At 34.9% G+C, this 22,445-nt stretch overlaps 1 protein-coding gene across 6 annotated transcripts in view; it reads right to left on the bottom strand.

The window, feature by feature from the left end:
• The window catches only part of ZBTB20 (zinc finger and BTB domain containing 20), a 513,951-nt gene that overhangs the window by 212,042 nt on the left and 279,464 nt on the right, over window positions 1-22,445 (bottom strand). Inside the window, exon 5 of one of the 6 annotated variants that reach the window (XM_087721325.1) lies at window positions 10,899-11,037. The exons of the other annotated variants lie outside the window; for them this stretch is intronic. The gene's annotated coding sequence lies outside the window, so the exon portion shown is untranslated. The remainder of the gene's footprint in view (window positions 1-10,898; window positions 11,038-22,445) is intronic. 6 annotated transcript variants of the gene reach the window in all.

Below are 22,445 nucleotides of genomic sequence, written 5' to 3'. Positions count from 1 at the left end.
CATTATAGACAGACTATTGAACTAAATTTTCTTGGCAGACAGCAGAAGAGAGTAACCTATGCAAAATACTGTGTGTTTGTTTGTCTCTCTGTTTTTCTATCTGCATACTCACACACCTTTCGTACAAGGAGTATCTACAACTATTTTGGATACTGCATTTCCAGAAGGATTTTGACCAACTAGAAAAGAGGAGGAGGATGTAGAGACTTCAGAACCTACCCTGAGTATGGGCCAAGAAACTTTGGATGTTCTATCTCAAGAAAAAAGTTCAGTTTTCAGGCACACGTGATGACCAGAAACTGTTCTCCATTGTTACAGAAAACAATGAGCATATGTTTCAGCTAGCCACAGAGTCACAATTATAGTATTGGTGGGATCTTGAAGGTAATTTGATCCAGGGGTGGGTTACTGCCGGTTTTACTACTGGTTCGCAACCCGCACGCAAGCCAGATGCACATGCACTGTCTAATGGAAATTGTTCTTCGCGCATGTGCAGAACAATTTACAGTGAACTGCGCATGCTTAGTCCCTAAAAAACAAAATGGCGGCACCCCAGCAGCAGTGAGGGAACCAGTTTGGGGGAGTGACAGGCCTGGGTTGCTGCTGGTTATGCGATCTAGGCCTGAATTCCACTATCGGTTCAGCCAAACCGGGCCAAACCAGGAGCAACCTACCTATGATCTGATCCAATATCCCTACCCAGTGCAGGAATCTTCATACCAAATTGCTGCCCAATCTTTTCTTGAAACTTCCACTAATAGGATGCAAACAGCTTCAGAAGGCAGTTCTGTTCAACTAGTTAACAGCTATCACAATCATGAACTTCCTTCTTATTTCAACTTTGAATCTTTCTACCCTCAATAAAGGAGAATAGTTGTTGCTCAGGGTTGAATTGATATTCTCAGATTTTGTTTGTTTTCTTGCAGATGTTTCATTGCCCAAATTAGGCAACATTATCAGTACTAGACTACCCCTGATGATATTACCTCATGCCTAATTTAGGTAATGAAATGTCTGCAAAAAAACAACCAAGCTCAGAGATCACCAAGGACCCCACTTCTACCCTCCAGTTGCTAGGGAGAATAAGTTCACACCAGCTGCACTGTGATATCTATTCATGTTTTGGAAGATTACAATCACGACTCCTCTTAGACTTCTTTTTCCTTAAGTTAACTATTCTTTGCAGGATTTAATGTCTTTTCATACTTCTTGTTATTCTGTACACTCTTTCCAGTTCTTCAGCATCTTTTTTTCATTGTAGCAACAGAACTGCACATAATAGTCTAAGCATGGTATGACTGATGCAGTATAGAGTGGTACTATCACTGCCTGTGATTGTGATATTATACCTCAAAGAGTCCGTGTTTGAAGCAGATGGGTGGTTTAGAAATATGAAATATAAATACATAAATATCTGTGTCAATTCAGATTAACACCACATTGGCTCTTTTGGAAGCTGTGGCACATTGTTGGATCATACTTAATGGGTGATTTACCAAGACATATTTTTAGTACACATACTAGTACTAAGCTAGACACTGTCTTATGTTGCACTTTGTACAGGTAGTCTTTGACTTACAATCACAACTGAGCCCGAAATTTCTGTTGTTAAGCAAGAAAGGTTTTGAGTGAGTTTTGTTGCCAGTTGTTAAATGAATCACTGCAGTTGTTCAGTTAGTAACCCAGCTTACTATGTGAACAGCTGTTGTGTGAATTTAGTTTCCCCCTTTGACTTTGCTTGTGTTAAAAGTGAACACATCACACACACACAAACACACACACAGCACACTGCAACTATCATAAACACAACCCAATTGCTAAGTGTCCAAATTTTGATCATATGATCATGGGGATGCTGCAACAATTGTAAATGTGAAAAATGGCCGTAAGTCACTTTTTCAAGTGCCGTTATAACTTTGAATTGTCATTAAGTGAATAGCTGTAAGTTGAAGACTATCTGCAAGAAAAACCACTACCTTTTTTGGATTTTTTATCTATTTTTTTGCCTATATGAAGAACCTTTCTCACTATTGAACATTTTATTGGATAGGTTTCAGTGTTGAATTCTATCAATATTCTACTGAATATTCCATCTATCCTTTGGGGCACTAGCGATACAACCAGCTTTATGTCATTTGCAAACGTTCTTATGAGCATGCTAATGCCTCATCTTTTTATACAGATTTTGAAGTGTACTGCACCCACGAGAGAATTCTAAGGTATCCGCTATATACTTCCCTCCATTTGAACATAAGCCCATTAAGGACCATGCTTAATGGCATCCGGCCACTTTTTCATTATATAAAGCAGGAAGATATGGCCTACTTTACCAAATGCCTCACTAAAATGTAAATATACAGTACCCAAAGCTTTCCTGTAGAAATGTGCAAGAATGACTGTCTAAGTGAAAAGGGATGAAATATATATATATATTTCGTGTGTGTGTGTGTGTGTGTGTGTGTGTGTGTGTGTGTGTGTGTGTGTGTTTTAAAGTACAGAGCAATGAGGTAACAGTTGGAAGTAGCTCAGGTAGATATTCCCTAATTCGCTAGAACCTAAGAAAGGGGAAGAACTACAATGCAATCAGACTTGAAAGATTCTGTTATTATAGGTAATTTCAACAAAAATAGTTTTGGCCTTCCTGTGGAGTTGATTTTCTGGTCTGGTTTATCTATCAAGACTGATAATTCCGTAGTTCACTAATCTATTCACACTGTCAGAGAAAACAGTAAAATTTGTCTGATACAATTTGTTTTTAACTAATCCATGCTGGCTTCTGGTAATCACCCTGTTAGATACTACATGCTTGCAACCCTACTGTTTGATTATCTTTGCTAGAGTTTTCTCAGATATTGACCTCCAAATAATTGATCTGTGGTTTTCTGGGTCCAGTCTTCCCCCTTTTTAAAATATTGGAGTAACATTGGCTGTTCTCTTTGTCCAGCTTTTGACAAACTGTAAAGTGAGAAAGTATTTGTGAGATTTAGAAAAAGAAAAAGGCTATGGGATGTTATAGCCTTTTGAGATCATGTATGTACATCACATTGCATCCCTGAACAAAAAGGCAGAGCCTACATATGACAAATGAATTAAAATTTATCTGATAATATAAATTTTACATATATTTTACAAATATAACAATATAAAAATAATGTTTTTTAAAATTTCAAATCATAATATACCCTCCCCAGGACACACCCTTTAAGAGATTTTTAGTGGATGAATAAGGAAGATATATCTTGCTCACTTTCCTGCTTTGTTGTCTTCCTTTTCTCTTTTTCTACCTAATACATGTAAACTAAACATTGCTTTAAATCATAATTGGTTTATTATATTATGTGTTTTTATGAAACCCAAGAAATGATCTATTCTTTCATCATTTATAACATATTTCTGTCTTACAATGTTCGAAGATCAACTGTCATTTTTCTCCAAAATGTGATCATCTATTCTCTGCAAAAGTCCATTACAATCCTTGCTCGTTCTAATTTTATTGTTATAGCCATAATTCCGATCATAGTCATAAAGTCAATTAGTTTCAATCAACTACTTCTGCATACATAGTTCAGCCCTACCCAGGAACACAAAACATCATTGCAAGAAAAAAGAAAATGTGTTTATGTTGCTTTGATTGCTAGGTTGGCTTAAAGAGGCCTTGAATATAATTTCATAATCAGTTTTTCTGCTAGCACTTGCTACAGGACCTAACCATCTAGACTGTGGTCATATTTCTTATTAGTGCAACCTACCGGTAATAATGTAACCACAGAAAAACATATTTTTTTCATTGTTCATATGCACCAAAGCCCAAAATTCACTTTTGTGTTTTCCCATGGCATAATTAGCATTATATTTTTTAGAAAGATATTCAACTGAAACTGGAAATTACTTCTATCTTCTTGATAGCAAGTACGGTATATTGAAACTAATCACCTTATGGTGTTCAAAATAAAAAAAAATGTTTACACTGTTTATAATTCTATTAGAATCCATAGAAATAGTCGGACACCTATACCCTGACCAAAAATTAATGTACAGTTTTTTAATTTTTGTTCTGGAAGTAAAGAACTCCAATCATTACATTTTCAGCTTAAAAGTTTTCATTTTGCATGGTATGAATGTACATATGGTGTTTATAAACTGTCTTTTAACATTTAGATATTTTATTCATTTTTCCACATGGTACAAGTAGACACATATCACTGTTGAAAAGATAACAGTCAAATGACATAACTCTATATCAAAGGAACTCAAACTACTGCAGATTTCACTGGTGGTATGTAAGCAGCTAAGAGTATATCAAAATATGCATATCTGTTTTTCATAAAACAGAAGAAAACAGTTTTGTTCTCAAGATTCAAGTATAGTTGCGAAAATTAATTACTGAATAATTAATTGATGCTTTTGCCAAAGTTGTGATTTTTCCAATAAGTAACTTTTAGTCCTTGATTTTATCTGCCCTTTCTCTTCTAAAATTTTGTATATCAGTATGCCTGAAAGAGAATTTTTTCTTGAAAAAGAATTGAAAAGATTTAAAAAAATCCTAAGACACTTGTTCATCCTGTCCTAATTTAAGACAGCATTCTAGCCACTAGAAGATTAAGTAGTTTGATCTTCAGAATGTTACTGTAATTGAAATTCTTTTGATAAAAATATCCTTTTGTCTTTTAAAGGTTGAATTACTGCTTGTCACTAGCTGAACAGTATACTCTTCAAACATTACTTTAGTCACAGAAAAACTCAACAAGAATAATATCATAGAACACTTATAAATACAGCCACAAGTGTTAGCCAAGGCATATTGCTATCATGCAACTATGCTTCATTCCCTCTGAAAGAGATGTAGTTGTCTTACAAATACTGTTCCAATCCTTTTCTAAACTTTTAAATACTTTGGGATTCTTTGCAATAAAAAGTGGTGGAACACTTTGTGCATGTTTCATGTTACATTTAGTGCAAATTTATGCTGATAATCAGTGTAATTTTTTCTTGCCTATCTACAGTATATAATTTTGGTGAATCTAGAACAGTGGTGTCACATGAGGTATAGGAACATTTTTTCCCCTTTGCTAAGTCGGGTGTCGGCATGACCAGTGTGTGATACATCCGGCCCATGGGCTGAGAGTTTGACAGCCCTGATCTAGACCATTGTTTCTCAAAGTTAGCAACTTTAAGGTTGTGCACATTTCAGCATCAGGAATTCCACAGCTAGCCAGTAGAATCTCGCATCTATAGTACTGAATTAGAAAAAAAAATTCTTATCATCTCCACAATAATGAAATAAAATTACTTGCTAACTATACCTACATATCTGGAGGATTGAGAGAGGGGGAGAGAAATAATCTTCAGAAAGGCTGAGAAGTCAATCGGTATTAAAACATGGAAATGAATACCCATGGATCCAAAGCCTAATGATAATACAGCAATAAATGTGTTCAGTAATGTTTCCAGATAAGTAGCTCTGTCAGTGACAGCATTTTGCTGAATCAGCATTGAAGAGCCATTCTAACGACATATATTTGAATGTGTAAATCTGGAAAAATGAATGAAACAAGAGTAGCTGTAAGCAATGTATATATAAATATGAAACCTGGATATTCCATAAGGAAGACAAGTGGAGGGAAATAAGAAAAGTATTGGAAAATGCTTTATTTGCTTTGGTTTCAGACACAAATTAGATTCTAAAGGTACCTATTAGAGCCATGATGAGAAATGTTTTACATAACAATAGACATTTTCTAAATTGTAAAAATATACGAATCATGCTGCTGTCATGGAACATTTCAAAAGAAAACGGCGTTCTTTTTATACACAAAATGGAATGAGATAGAAGATAAACAGGTAGTCAGTTAACAACTGCCCTGTTTAGCAACCATTCAGACTTATAATGGCACTGAAAAAGCAGTTTAACAAATGTCTTCAAATGTATGAGATCACAAGCTCCCTACAGTCACATGACTGCAATTCAGGTGCTTTGCATTAAAGACAGTTGCAGTGTCCCAATGTCCATGGTCATGTGGTCACCATTTGCAAGCTTCAGAGTCACTTTCTAACTGTCAAAGTCAAAGGAGAAGCCGGCAGGAAGTTGCAAGCCGTGGTTTTGTGATGTCACACTTAAAGACTACATGTGATTGCAATGGAACAGGCATCTAAATTCTGGTCACACAATGTTTTGCAGGTCGGAATTGCGGTTATTAAATGAGGACTTAATGCACATAATAACATAATTTCACCCACATAATCTTTGCCAGGAGATGGGGGTTCTGCTGAGAAATTTAAAAAAAAAAAGCAATTTAAAGGAAGATTTGGAACAATTCATTGAAATAATGGCTGGAGATAATTATGAATCAAGGATTAACCCAATTTACAGTGTGACAGTTCAGAAGCAGTCAATACATTTGAATCAAGTTATAACCAGTCATAACTGGTTAATTCTTGTAATAAGGTACAGTAAATTGTCAGCAGCCTTCTCCTGATTTTGGTGCCATTCTCTCTATTTTTCTCACCCCATCTCTCTCTTGCCTAAACAATGGATGGCAGCTGTTTACAATACTAGTTATTTAATGAAAAGACAGCAGTATCTATAACTGGAAAAAACAGAGAAATAGAAAAAGGGAAGTTATGCCAAAAGTTTTCCTAGTGAGGAAAATTTATCTTCCTTTGTCCACTTTGGATTTTGCCAGCTTAAATGGCATACCTGCCATGGTTTAGAAAGCACACCATTTTATTTTAAAGGTTATTTATTAAAAAGAAAAAAGAAAACTTTTGGCAACCTTAAGAAAAACGGGAAATTCCTGCCAGGCACATTTTTTCCCTGTTTTGTTTAAACCCCTATTTAAAATAACCACTTAAGCTTTGTGCTCACAGTTTACCGCTTCAATAGAACACCTAAAAGAAATTATAACCTTCTGATATACAGCGGGGTATCTTTTCTTTACCATGTAATATGCACAGGCAGGAGAAATTGCACTATGCATGGCAGTTTGCTTAGGCAAAAATTTATTGTAAGATTGTTTCTTTGAATATGTGATTAAGCCTTCTTGTTTTCTGCATAACACATCTAATGATGAAGGATGTGCACGATACCCATGTTTTAGTGAACTCCTAGACATGTACCCTGACGTACACTATGAAATTCAATGCCTTAAGGCCTCAGCGATGTAATTCCCCTGTAATCTGCACTGACATTATTTTGCCAGCAGCATAACCCCACGCTAGCTCAGGAACTTAGCACACATAATAGTAAATCCTAGAACATGCAGAGAGGAAAATAAAACTAAATAATATGCCTATGGGGGTGTTGTATTAGATGCCTTTATTACTCCATTTGATAGCACTAGTTATTAAAGCATCTGAGAATCTTCTGAACATGATGAAAACTCAGAGGAGTTTCAGAAGCAGTCTACGATAAAGAAAAGTAGAGTTTGCTTTCCAAAACAATAGAAGAAACAGCTATTAAAATCACACATAACATGAGAACTGCAAACAAAAAGAGCAAAATGTTTCTAACTACGTATACCTATCCAAGGTGACATAATATGCAAGTAGGCTGCAACCTACAGATATGAACACCAGAGAAAAGTCAACTGTTAAAACAATATAGATCTAATCTTTATGTAAAAGTTAGGAGAGTTTTATTACACAGTATGATGAAATCTAATCAAGTATAGAATAAAAAATATATCTTTCTTTCCAATTTTAGGCAGTATAATTTTAAAAACTGCGGAAAGCTTATGTTTATTTCCTCCAAATTCTGACTGTTGTGGAATAAAACTACAAACTAGCTACCTAGTTATCAATCTGATTATTGTAACATCCAAGAAATTTTATAGTTGTATAAAATGTAATAATGATATTAATTAACATATAGATGACAATGATAATAATGTTGCAATGGAGTTGAGCTAGATGGTTTGATTCTCATGTATAGCATCATAATATTGTGAGTGGGGTATTGATGCTCTACATAAAGTGCTATTACAGTAAGCATAATGGCAGCTAGCCAACCAACAGCTGCTTCATATAATTAAAAAAGTGCAGCTTTCCCTCCCACCAGAACAAATTAATTCTCTTTGACCCCCTCCTAAAAATTGGCAGAATGCTTTCTCCTGATTTGCCCCTGAAATGGAGATGTGAACTGGGAAAAGACATTTTGCAATAGTTGTAACAGTGAAATCTGAAAAGTTTATACACTCCACCATGAAGACCATAAGAAAAAGCTTAGCTGTATATTTATGGGAAATTAGGTTGTGAAACAGATGGGAATTCATTTAGTAATGATGCCAGGGCATGGCAAATCAAGTCTTTTCTGGTAAAGAAAAGACTGGGCTTCAGCTGGCTAATGCAACTTCCTAGGGAAAAAAACCAAAAAAACCCTAACATGACAATAGACAAGCCCTTAGAAACTGTGGCTCTTTGACCAAACGGTTACATAGAATTAGATGCAGAATTGGAAAAGATATTGGCTGTGACATCATCTAGTTTTTTCTGAACGTAAGACTCGGAAAGCAGAATATAGCCAGTGTCTCTATGAGAGTTGGCTATGCAGTTGTTTCTTACGTACCACGAAAGAGTATGTCTATATGGTGATTATATTCCTGAAGTCATGCAGCTACAAGACTTTTAAAAAATCAAGAAGAATATTCAAACCTAGGAATCCCCCGGCTCCAATAAAATATTCAAAAATGACAAAATTGTTCAGAACATATTATTTTTTTCCCTCGTATATGGGCCTCAATGACCAATCATCTGGACTGGTATAACTAGATTAGAATAGACAATCTTTTATTTTCCTTGCAACTCTGACTGCAGTTACCAAGTTGTAATTCTAAGGAGATTTTGCTACATACATTATATGTATGTACATACACATACACACACACACACACAAACACACACATACATATACATATGCACACACACACAAACATATATACACACAGATACACACAGATACATACACACATATACACAAACACACACACATATACTGTCTGTGTATGTATGTATACGCGCACATATAAATATACACACACACACATACTGTACACACAGACACAGATACAGACACACACACTCAGAGGTGGGTTGCTCCCGGTTCAGCCCAGATCAGCTGAACCGGTAGTAACGGTGGTGGGAGGCTCCGCTCACCTGTCTGGATGCTTCTGCACATGCGCAGAAGGATTGCGTGCACCCATAGTAAAAACATTGGCAACCCATCTCTGCACACACTGTATATACATATATATTTCCTAGGGTTTTCTTGCAAATACAAGACCACTTTTTTCAGAGGAACTGAATGTTGACCAACTACTTGCAATAGGAATTAACTGAGCAGCTTATGGCCCAAGCTTGAAGTCCTCGGCAGAGAGAGTGAATAGCTCAAACTCACTTTTGATTTTCATGGGACTAGAATTCACAATCTTCTGCTTCTAGCCCTGTGTCTTAATCACTAAACCAACTAGGTCCCAAATATAACATATAAATATTACATTTTTAAAATGTAATATTTTACTTTTTTTGGTTTTACACATCTTGGGTTTCGTCCTATTATACTTTATGTATATAATTTACATCCTTTTGTTTTTACAAACAAAATTACAAGTATTATGTGATTACATGAACATTTTCTATGGAAAAATATTTTTAATAATGTTTTAATATTTCATCAATGAATTCTCAAGCATGCCATTTTAATGCATGGTAGGCCTTCAAGCAGCCAGGTTGAAACTTTTTCCAGCTTTGTTTTCTATTTAAATGGAGATACTGGAGTTTTTGAGCCAAGATTTTTCTAGTACTGTATTCTGAATTATTTCAATTTTTGAATATTATAGATTTCTATTTTTAAAAATGCTATTTGTTTTTTTTTAAATATTAAGCTATTTTTACTACTAAGTAAAAGTAATATGTATATTCACTGCTTATTCTAAACCTATAAATGTACTACATAAATGTAGCTTTTAATAATCAGCGATGCAACTAATTAATGGTTAGATATATGTTTTAATTAAATAATTGCAATTTTATGGCTGTTTTAACTATTAAAAACTCTATATATGTGTGTGTCAGCACATACATGGACATACACATACATAGATTTGTGGATGCACAAATACACAGTTCCAGGGGCTGCAAAGATGAAGAAAGGGCGGAGTAAAAAGAATTCCGTAAGTCTCTTCTCACTGGGAGTTTTCCTCCTCAATGCCCCCTTTTCCAGCTGCTTTTCTTCATGAAGAGGAAAATACATAGCAGCTATAAAGCCTATATATGATATTCTTTCAGAATAACACATGTGAATCATTCATATCATCTCACTAGGAAAAAGAACAGAAGGGATAAAGTTTTGAAAAAAAATAATGAAATCCTCCTGTACTGTTCCCGTGGAAGTCTCATTTATAAATGGTTTCCCACCGCCCCGCCTCGCTCTATTCCCAGAGGTTGCTTTCATGGAAGTATTTTCTTTTATTATGCATTCACTGGAGAGTTTCTTTTATGCTTGGCTGGACAATCAGGTCTTCAGAACATAATGTAAATGCTGAGAACACAGGCATGAAAAGTTGCCAGACAAAGAGTTGAAGTGAAGGATTAATATTTTCTCTTTTTTCCAATTCCTTGTAGCAGCACACTCTTGTCTCTTTACAAGCACCTTGTTAGCTACTGCCAAGGCTGACACCCACTGGTGACAGCAGGAAAGCCCACCAAGGCAAGCTAAAGTTAACCTAAACAGTATTGATTGTTCTGTCGCTAGCAATGAATATAAGGCAAAGTTTCTCAGCTCTGTGAAAGCTGTTAAAATGTTCAGCCTCTAGTGTGATATGAAAAACCGAGAAAGAGAGAGAGAGAAAATACTTCGCCACTAACAGCATCCGCATACTAACTTCTAAATCCACAGCACTCACCACAATGATTGTAGTTCCTGTTCCAAGTGATGACGAAGGAACCTTTCTGCCTCCGGAGAGTGACAAGGCTTGGCTGTGATGCCTGCCTGAGCTTTTTGAGTTCACAAGGATCCACAGGGAGTGCCGGGAGGGGGGAACCCTTTAGGGAGGAAAGAGGTGGGAAGGAAAATCACTGGAGCCTCCTAACGATCAAACTTTTACTAACTAAAAGGAAACGTCTTATAAATAAACAGAAAGAAAAACAAAACAAAAAAAATCCACCCCATCCTGCCATAAGAATGTAAATTATTGCCTCTTCGTGGAGCATTTTACAGAATGGCAGAGAAACGGGAGAGAGAGAAGGGGGGGGGAGAGAGAGAGAACTATAAAAAGAAAAAAAATGTTCAGAAGTTCATGCAGTTTTCAAGTAGAAAAGCAAACAACTCAAATTCAGCATAATCACAGCCTACGAAATTAAATTTCTTCAGCACTAATAATCACCTAAATGCTATATTTGAGGTTTACTGGGGATAGTATTCTAAGCCTTAAGCAGCTATGAATTTAAAGTCTAAAGGACAGACTTAGTCTAAAGACTGAATGTAATGATCTTGTACAGACATTCACTCTTAGCTCTACTTTTGAACAGAACCACTGAACACATCAGCACAAATCTTAGTGTACCAATTTCTCTAGACATAACCAGAGAAGGCTTCTAGTTAATTATTTTTAAAGCTTCACCCTCGATTTCAAATCATGCAAAGAAGGTATAGAAATAAGTTAATGGACAGAGATATAGAGAATGTAGGGCAAGATACATGTCCAAACCAGGATAATGGGAAATCAGGAATCTTCTCTATAGGATTCCTACTAAGGGAGCTTGTAATCAGAAGGAATATTTAGCAGCCCTTACAACTTTGATTTTCATAGATAGCGAGCAGGTATAACAGGATGAAAGTCCATAAGAACTTGTGTAATCCCATAGTTTCCATAGCTGTTGGCCTTAGCCTGGCTATTTAATTTTTCAGCCAGCCTGGCAGCCAAATACTGATCTAATTCTAAGCCATGGCAAAATTGCTGACCCCTCTGTTATCTGTCAACAAAAGACATACTATGCTTGTCCCAAAGAGAAAAACACTGATTTTGACATGCCAACTTGCATAAAAAAATGAAGTATTTAGAAAACATCTGAAAGTGCCAAAGGAAGTACCACAGTACATAGTTACTATAAACTCATTTCCAAATTACTTGCTGCGTAAGTGTCAATCTGTCTGTACAGACAAGAATTGTTTAAAAAATCCCTACAGCAGGAACCAAAACTTTGGTTCAAATCAACTAAAGAAATGGTATTGATAGAGCACATTTGAATAGAAAAATGTAGAAATTTAAAGAAAATGAAACAAGGTTTTAAGATTTCTGCAGAAAGAGCATAAACAAATCAACTTGAAAAGTAAAAAAAAAATCTGAGCAGCAGTAATGGAAAATCTAATTGCAATAGATTCTGTCAGACTTATTAATTGTATACAAAAGCATGTGGCTCCTATGTGCTGTGCAATCCCAAATTTCTCAACCTCCCAAGCGGTTATTGTAATGTTCTCATTGGCATCAGGCTACTAAGCCAACTGTACAGAATAACTTGACCTGAACAAGTTCAGTGTAAATTTATTTACACACACTTGATTATTTGTCCAACGAAAAATGTATCACCCTCTTAATTCTATTTCTGAATAGCTGTCATCTCACAATGTCATTATTTTTAACATTGTCTACAGAAAACAATAAAACTTCTCTGTGTAGGCTAAGAGATGCAAAATGGACTCAAACTTGTACCTCTGCTAGTTCTGACAATTCCAATTCACCTTCTTAGGTCTGGATTACTTCCTTTTTCCTGCTTCCTTCTTTTCCTTGGCTATCTAAAATCTATACAAATATGGATGAATATGGATACCAAAAGAGCCCTATCCTATCATTCATATACTAATCGTGATGAATATATTTTAGTACTTGTATTACTTATATTTGTTACATTTATATTCTGCCCTTCCTTCAGTTCAAGACAAGTTGTATACCATTCCTTCTTCTATACATTCCCTGCATAATAGCTTGGTTGGACTGAAACAGAGTAATTAGCTCAAAGTCAGTGAATGAGCTTCCATAACTGAGGATGCACTTGAACCTAAGCATTCCTACTTCTAGTCCAACGCCTTCAACACATGGCTTTTTATAGAGCTCTTATAAATTATCACCATGCTAACAAGTACAAAATGTATGGGTACAAGTATAAAATGTTTTTCCTTGTTTTATACTGCTTTAATATTTGACTTAATGTACTGATATTTATTCTTTGTTATTTGAAGGCAACAATTATGTAGCGTGTGATTCCAAACATATGCAGTGTACACTCAGAGGTGTAGGTTAAGATCAGTGAATAGATCAGAATTATTCATTAAAAGATATTTCATTTTGCTGCTTTGAATAATGTTGATTTTTTTTCTACTCCTAAAATACTAGGGGCTGGCATGGTGACCTCCTCCAAAAGACTAACTATGAGTAACTGATTTAGGATGATTACATCTTATAAATATATTACCTTGATTCACACATTAAACTAAAGCACTGTTTGCTTCCCTATGTTGTATTGAGTAAACTACAATTAGCTAAGAGTTCTATGCCAAAATCAAATAGGCTACAATCTGGCTTATTGAAATAGTGAACTCAACCACTGAATAAGAAATATCCTTTGGAAGCAGTAATCAGCAGAAGTTTTTTCCAAGCGCATGAAAAAGCAGATGGGATCATCAGAGAAATTGAAGGCAGGTTCAGAAATGAAGATGTCCTTGAGGAAAGTTAAAGAGCTTCCAAAGTTAGCAAATAAAAAGGATGGGGCGGTGGGGGAATATGATCTAAAAAAACATCCTTGTAGGAATGGGTAGGAACTGTAGGAAAAACGCATTTCATCATGCTAGATGTATAATACAAGTAATGCCATTCCTTCTGGCATCATCTATGTTGCCGTGGGCATGGCTGCAACTCGCAATGCAATAAGAGACAAGAGGACGATCATGCTCCTCCAGTGTTCTGAATTTCCCAGATGTGCCCTTCTCTAAAAGTTTTAATTTGGCAAAGCAGCTTTTAAGTTTGTCTCTGAACAGGTCAAAAATAACTTGGGATGCAGAATCTCATATTTCATTGTGTCCTGATGGTGCCACTAAATATTTCATCTATCTTTAAAACAGCAGGGTGCTATAAAGGCCCCATATTTTCCTTCTCTCTGACATTGCTTACAGATCGATTCTGGGAATTTGTTCCTCAGCATTAGACCAGTTTGTTCATACTTAATAAAGCAAAAGTAATCAAATAGCCACCTTCAATGCTTGCTTGTTCTCGTGATATGTCCTGAGAGATTCATTTTGGAAACTTTTTTTAACGGCTTGCACTTAGAACCAAAAAAATAGTTCTTAACTATCAGAAATTGTCTGATACATTTAGAGCTGAGACTGGAAACTTTCAATGGCAAAGATATGTACTGAAAAAGGAAGAGTTGAAGCAATGATACTGATAGAATGCAAGAAGATGGCAGTCAGAATTTACAAGTCAATGTTTGTTTTTAATAAAAAGATGTGATAGGGCACATTGCATTAGTTCATATACCTGTTTTATTCGTGTTTGTAAACATCTCAGCAAGACTATTCTGTCATTTACTTGGTCACTCTTTTGGAATTAATAGGTGATTGTCTGAATTGTAATTTAATGCATTCCAAAAGTTTAAAATATGTTTATCATGCTACTTTAAGTATTAATAGTACTTTCCCTTTCACACAGTGATTAATGAATGACTCTTCCTCCTTCATAAATAGGGTGTTGTAAGGATGATACAAGTTAACACAAAAAAGACTGCCATTTACTCTATCCTTTTCTCCATACAATTCTACAAGCAGGATAATACTAAGTCACATTTTTTTATATTGTTGTGAAACTTGTTTTGGCTGAGAGATGGCTCAAGTAAAGTCTAAGATGAAGGATTATAAAATTAATGGTTTAATCAATATATGAAGTCCATGTCTAAAATAACTATATTAGCCAATCCAACTTCTGGACATGATAAAAATCTATTAATGGATACCGTGTTTTTCTGAAAATAAGACAGGGTCTTATTTTCTTTTGATCCCCGAAATAAGTGCTTGGCGCGGTTGCATGAGCAGCTGTTAGGTAAGGATGTAGGGTGCATAGGCCATGTTCCCCGTCCCTTTCCTCCCCTCTGGCCTCACCTCCTCACCTCGTATTGTTTGCACGGCAAGCAACCGGAGGAAATGGTGGGGACTGGCTGCGTATGCATTTATATTTTTGGGAGGAATTATTTTAGCACATGCACTCAAAAACCCTATTGGGCTTATTATCCGGGGAGGACTTATTTTGGGGAAACAGGGTATACCTGTTAGGAAGTTATACCTGTTAGGAAGTTACATGAAGTAAGTGTTATATTGAGGTCTGTTGTATCTATTACTATCAAACTTAACATTTAACAGGACAAAACGTGGAAGTTTTCAAGTAAACTTTTTTTTATTTCACTATAACCTACTGAAAAAGTGTATGCATATATGTATTTGCATAAATAGAATAAGATATTCAAAATAGAAAGCAAGTAGTAAAACATGTATTACAAATTAATTAATTTTTTATTAATTGTATTATTGTTATAATTGGATAATTTCAAATATTTGCAGTCTTATTGAAACATGCCTTTTCTTTTGATAATTTTTTCAGCTCCCTGAATAGTTGAAACCATTCAAAGATATTCCTAAATGCAACTTTACAAATCCTAATTGCTATTCTTTGTCCCAAAATCTGGAGTGAATTTGAGGGTCATTCACTGTGCATCAGAAGATGCAAATCTACACTCAAATCCAAAGAAGATATTATGATAAAAAATAATTAAAGGAAACATTATTTTTTCTTACCTAAAAGAATAAAATAAACAAAGGAATATGCTTCTTGGATTCCTTCCTCCAACCTCTTACACATAAAACTAAGTCATTTATTCCCCTTTCCCCAACCACTCCTATTTTGGAACAGTTGAAAATGAAATTTTATTCCACTGAGCTTTTCTATTCAAAAACCAAGTTTTCTGCTGTGACCATCTATACTTACCCTGTCTATTCTTCTATCCAGCAACAGGCCTTTTCAATCTGCCTTCCTAGGGTCTGCATTTGATTACAGTATTCACATTCTATTTAGATTCTTTTGTACTATGCCCTGTGGTGCTAGTATGAAAGGTGTTATTTATAAAATGTAATTGTGTTGTATTGCAATTTGGTTCAATGAGGACAAGTAATATAAAATACTTAATTTATTTAATAATTCCTTGGATTTATTAAATCACGATCTTTACAAGATTAGTGCTGGGAGGTAGGAGGAGGTTATTAACTAATAAACAGGCTTAAGACAACCCCCACTAGTCAACAAAATATATATTATTTAAACAATTTCACACCAAAGAGCCAAGATGTGCATCCAACAAAATCATTTCAATGTTTTTTTTTAAATATAACTTTGTGTATTACAATTATATTTTGAATAAAATTAATAAGCTTGTTACTAGTGACAAATAAGTGATATAAACTTACATGTTTTGGGTCCCATGGTATGTGGAAAAAAAGCTACACTTCCCCATTTGTTATGTAGATCACGCATATCTCTTTTTCTAGCTGCAGATTTACTGTGAAATAGTTATTGGCATGAATGCATGCCCTCTTATGAAAAAATATAATGGATGAAACAATACAACATATATTTTGTATAAAAATATATAGTTAGCATTGAGGCCAAAAGAGGAGACATTGTTGATGCCTATTCTGAAAGGTATTAGACTGAAAAACTCCCAGAATTGGGGTAAGAATGACTGACACTAGACAGAATTTTAAGGACCAAACATTACAATGTCTTGCATTGTGTAATTATCCATCCATAATCAAATACTCCCAAACTACACAATACAGAAAACAATATGCCCTCAAAACCAAACAATCAATCTTTAATGACCAATAAAATATGCCAATGTTCATGAGAACTGCACTGTTCTACGAATGCTTGCCAAAATAAAATTTACCAAGTATATTATGAGCTGCTGTGCCAAAAGGAGCTCACACATTAGATAATTTAAACTTTTTAAAGAAAGATGCCAATTCAAATTAACTTGGTTTGAAAAGTGATTATCTACATAATTAAAGAATATAAAACTTTATATTGGCCAAGGAGCATAGTCTTGTTAACATCATTTTTCCGTCATGTTTCCAAAGTTATTTCTTTTCTAACTTTTAATACGCACAATTGCTAAACTCAAATGCCTAAACCAATATTACTGGAAAATTTTTAATAATCCTTAAAATATGGCCATATAGTTTATATATTACAAACAAAAATATCACCATTTCTTAAAGCTTCTCTTCCTGATAAAAACTTATTAATAGTACACTTATTCTTAAGCTTAATTGAATTCTGCTCTTCTGCAATATAGACCCACAGATTTTAGTATGTCCTCTAGAGCAGCAGGAAATGGATTTGCTCTCTCATCTGCAGAATAGCCCTTCTGGCTAAATGTTATCTAGGAGGAAGTACAAACTTTCCATTAAACACTTTTATTATTTTTTATAGCTATGCCCATTTTCTTGCTGGGAAAAGATGGAGAGGCAGGATTGCCCTATATATTTCAAAGCTGAAGTTTCAGGTCAAAACTCCTTAGAATAATCAAAACTGGCTTCTAATACTTGCTACTGCTGTATCAAAAAATGAAATGGATATCTTTTAAATAAATACATTTTAGCAAGATTAAGATTTACAAAATAGAAATTGTTTAAGAAATGATAAGGAATTAAAATGTAACTGTGTATAGACATGATACGTGGAACAGGGGAGAAAGGAAAGTGGACCAAATCTTCTAAAGGTCTCAGAGGTAATAAGAAAATGCACGTACATAGTCATCTATATGACAATTTTAAACTTCAGTGGAAACTAAACTCAAATCTACAACAGGTAACATAGTGTACACAAAATAGGAGGCATAAAATCCATCCATTCAAATTACTGATTATAATTTGTGAAAGCGGGGACAGAGATTTAAATATTCAACTTAGCCTGGAACAAGACAAAATGTTTTATATACATCTACACAAATGAACATATAAACTATTTTAACTGTTAAAGCCAGTTAAACTGTTTATATGCATTAAGCTTAAGGTAACTCTGCTCTTCTATGAGGTGTAATGTAGAAGTTATGGAGGAATGACTCTTGTCCAGCAACTTAAAAAATGAAGGAACAAAATAGCCATATCAAATAAAGCTTTCTTTCCCACAATAGGCATGCATGCACATCAAAACAATTCAAGCAAACATTATCCTGTCCAGTCCATCAAGCATTAACCTTTCCAAATTGTCAGGATTCCCAAATAGTCATCTGCTTCAACCAAATAGAGTGAACCTTTTATAGATAATTATTATTCTCAGGCAAAACATCTTCAACCGTTTCAACCTAGGTTGTGTCTAACAATCACTTCTTGATTGGCAACACAACTATGGTACTTCTTCCAATCAACAAATACAGAAAGAGAAAGAAATGTTTTCCCATGACCTGCAACAACTGATCACCAATAGATCATAACGGAATTGCCATCTCTACATGCTTTATAGCTGAACTGTCTTTATTCAAATTGATTAGCAGATATCATTTCCTTTTTCCATGTTTTTTTTAAAATTATTGTAAGTAACATTTGGCTAATGACAGCAATTGGGAATAGAATTTTCTATGCTAAGTGACACATTGGTAAAATATGATGTCACTTACTGATGGCAGTTCTGATTGCCATTGTTAAGGGCATAATGTTATTAAGATATCACATGGTCACCATTTTCAACCCCTGTGTTGGCTTCACTATTGACTCTGTTTGTTGAAAGCCAGCAGTGGAAGTCTCAAATAGCAATCACCTGATTGCAAAATGTTACAATGTAAATGCAAGCTGACTTCCAAGTGCTTGGATCACAATCACATGACACAAGGACACTGAGATGGTTAGAAGTTCAAGGACTGGTTATAAGTCTTCTTGTTCAACTTTGTAAGTTCTAACATTAAGCAAGGCATTAAGTGAGGACAAACCATACCCAATCTAACCTCTGAGTTCCTGAGCCTAGGCAACCTTGGCCAATTGGTGCATATTCAAAACAGATGGAAGAATCTGCATCCTGGGATTTTTATATATAACTCTTATATTTATCTTGATTATTCCAATTGATGAGCTGAGATTCATTATTGATTTGAATTGTTTGTCCCAATTATAAACCCGTGAAAGAAAATTTGGAAAGTTTTATAATATGATTTAATTCAGAACAAAAAGCATAAACAATTGATGTCTGTTAAATGTTTCACCTGCAAGCAACATGGTCAAATTAAAAATAAAAAGCCTAGATCCAGTATATTACAATTTAAGAAATTCAAACTATAGAAGGAAAACAAAAGTACTAGGATATTAATATCACTAAATAATCTTTAAGAACATATTTTTCAATTTATAAACAAACAGAAACTTAATACAATGTACATAAAATGTCTAAAACAATTGTTAGTATTAAACGACCCAGAGATAATGAACTACAATAATATAAGTTTTAAGTGCAACTTTAATGTTTCTATTGATCAAAATACTCAAAATCATATGAGAACTCTTTTGATAGCATAGTACATTAGAAAGCATCAGAGAAAAGCCAAAGATTGTAAGACACATTATCTACTTATTCTAAATAGTTTATGTAAATATATGTGCTAGGCAACATTCACTAAATAGAATACAGAAACTTCCTAATTAGACCTAATTTTAGAAGAAAAGCTCTGCTAGAAATAATTGGCAATCTTTATTGCTAAAACTGAAAGCTTATTTTAGATTTTATGTTGACTAGCATTGATTGATTGATTGATTGATTGAAATATTTCTATGCTATCCAAGTTAGAGAATGTGTGTTCAGGTGGCATGATTTTTCCAGTTCTTGTTGGGGCCCAGATTTTTTTTTTTTTTGCAAGATAGGGGCACTCTTTTCATTAATATGTACACATTGTATTTTTCATTCACCTAACCAGCAGAGTTCATCACAAAATAAAATTGGTAAAAAAATTAGAAGATGGTATATTTCCATAAATAGCACATAACATGCAAAAGGGAGCAAAAAAATTGATGAAGGTGAAAAGGCTAAAAATCCAAAGGTGCTGAGAATTAAAAAGAAAACAATTTAGGATGAGCATCTACCAGTTCTCAATTTGGGACTGCTCCATATTTAAGTGTCAATGGATCCACATTAGCTATGGTGCCAACTTTAACCCTTCTTGAGTCTGTTAGATTTAACAAGTTATCCATACTTTGATTTGATTTCATTTTAACCATTTCAGCATACTTTTATACTTTAGCTGATACTTAAAAATGGACATCTAAAGTGCTGGTCCAACAGTTTGGAAGATATCCTCTGGAAAGTAGTATTTGTCTTCCCAAAAGCAACCAAGATGCACTTACTTGCTATTAATTTTAAAATAAATTTTAATACTAATCTGTGGGTTTGCATGATAACCTGTTTACATAGAGAGGCAGAATATTGAATAAATAAAATACTAATGGAGACATTTTAATCAAAATGGCTAATCAGCTTTCTCCTAAATTTCTTTACACTGTTCTCTGTTCAGGGACAGAGCTGAAATGGGAGCTTTCATCATTCCTGAAGCAATGTGCAATTTCTACTGTATCATCAGCATTCCATTGAAACTGTCCTAAAAAAATCTGAAATGTCCTGGGAGGAGACAAATGCTAGCTGATTGGATGAATATAATGCTTCCTTGCTGGCATGAATTTACAATGGATAATACTGTTAGATGAATGTAAGTAGGTATTTTTCTCCTTAAAATTTCCAATGAATGTTATGTGAGGTTGAATCACTGTGAAATATTATAATTTTTCAAAATGATTAAATAACTAAGCATAGGCAAGTTTTTACTTTAGACTATTTTTACTTCTTCGGTTTGTAGTCATTAAAAATAACTAATTATCTTAAGTTACTTGGCTTCTGAAAAGTAATATTATAAAGTAGCTGCTATATCTAATGCCTGGAAATATTTTGGTACTCTAGCTTGCAAATATTGAAATAGCAATCTGGCCTAAGCACTGAAGTGCTTTTTCTGTCCATACATGGTGGGAATGAATATATATCTTGAAGCCAAAACAACAAGATGAAAGCCTCTACAATATAAATTAAGCACAAAAACAAGTATTCCAATAATTCGAAGATATATTTAGAATTGGCTTCCTGTAATACAAATGTCTAGGTGCAGGAAATAGTATGCTGACTTGCAAGGTAGTCTCTTATTTTTAATTGGAGATCTTGGCTTGCATAGAATAGCATGAGAATAAAACTAGGTTTTGGCTGTACTGGTAGCACACAGGCCAAAGTGTGACAAAATTTGTGCTACTGTCCTTATCAGCAAGAATGCTGTTTGTGGCACAGGTATGGCTACGCTTAGTGACTTGGTGTATAACCTTATATTCAGGGCTGGGTTCTTACCAGTGTTGGTACCGGCTTGCGTTAACCTCCTCACAGTGCAGATACATTCAGTGTTGGACTGGTCCTGAGCAGCTTCATTCTAAGGTGGATGGTTTTGGTCGTCTCTGTTTTACAGTCTAGTTTGCTACTAAGAGGAAGATGTGGCGCTTTCTGTATGCACATTTCACTGTAAATTGTTCTGAGTATGTGCGAAGGATATGAAAAACTACTAAATGAAATGCCAGCAATGGCAGCAGAGACCAGGGAATTGGTTTGGGGACAGGACCAGCCTGGATCGCTGCCGGTTCTGTGACCCAGGCCAAATTACCACTACTGGTTCGCCCGAACCGGGGAGAACCAATAGAAACCCACCTCTGCTTATATTCAATTGTGTCTTATTCTTGGAGACTGCAAGGACAAGTCCCTGCGGTTTTCTTAGCAAGATTTTCAGAAGTGGCTTGCCATTGTCTATTTCCTAGAGCTGAGAGATAGAGATTAGCCCAAAGTCACCTGGTTGATTCTGTCCTTGAATTCAGAATCTTCCCAGTGGCTAGTTTAGTACTTTAGCCATTACACCAAACTGGTTCTCATTTTCCTTTTCTCCGAAAAAGTGTTATATAAAGACCTTAGTTGCCTGGCTGACATGATATGGTGGGGTTGAATGCAAATTTATGCAAATTTGCAGATATATATTGTCTTTAACTTAATAAGGATGTGGAGCAGGATGTCACTCCTGCTCACTTAAGGATTCAATGAAAAAAAATGGGCAAGTGTGTATTCACTTTTGCTTGCAAATGCAATAGAAAAAAATAATGATAGTATGAGAATGTTGAAAAATGGTAAGGCTCAAATATAGAGGGTATATCTGAAGAAATAAATATAGACACAGATTGCTTATAGATGCCCCCCCCCCCGCCCAACTGGTTTAATGTGTTTAGGAAAATTGCAGCTGCGCCTGACAATTAGAAGAATGCATCCACTGTTGCCCTCTATAAAGAGAAAAGT

Source organism: Thamnophis sirtalis, unplaced genomic scaffold (assembly GCF_051295495.1).
Source record: "Thamnophis sirtalis isolate CommonGarterSnake01/CBP01778 unplaced genomic scaffold, rThaSir2_p1.2 scaffold_8, whole genome shotgun sequence".
Classification (NCBI taxonomy): domain Eukaryota; kingdom Metazoa; phylum Chordata; class Lepidosauria; order Squamata; family Natricidae; genus Thamnophis; species Thamnophis sirtalis.
This window is presented reverse-complemented; position numbering and strand designations above follow the sequence as displayed.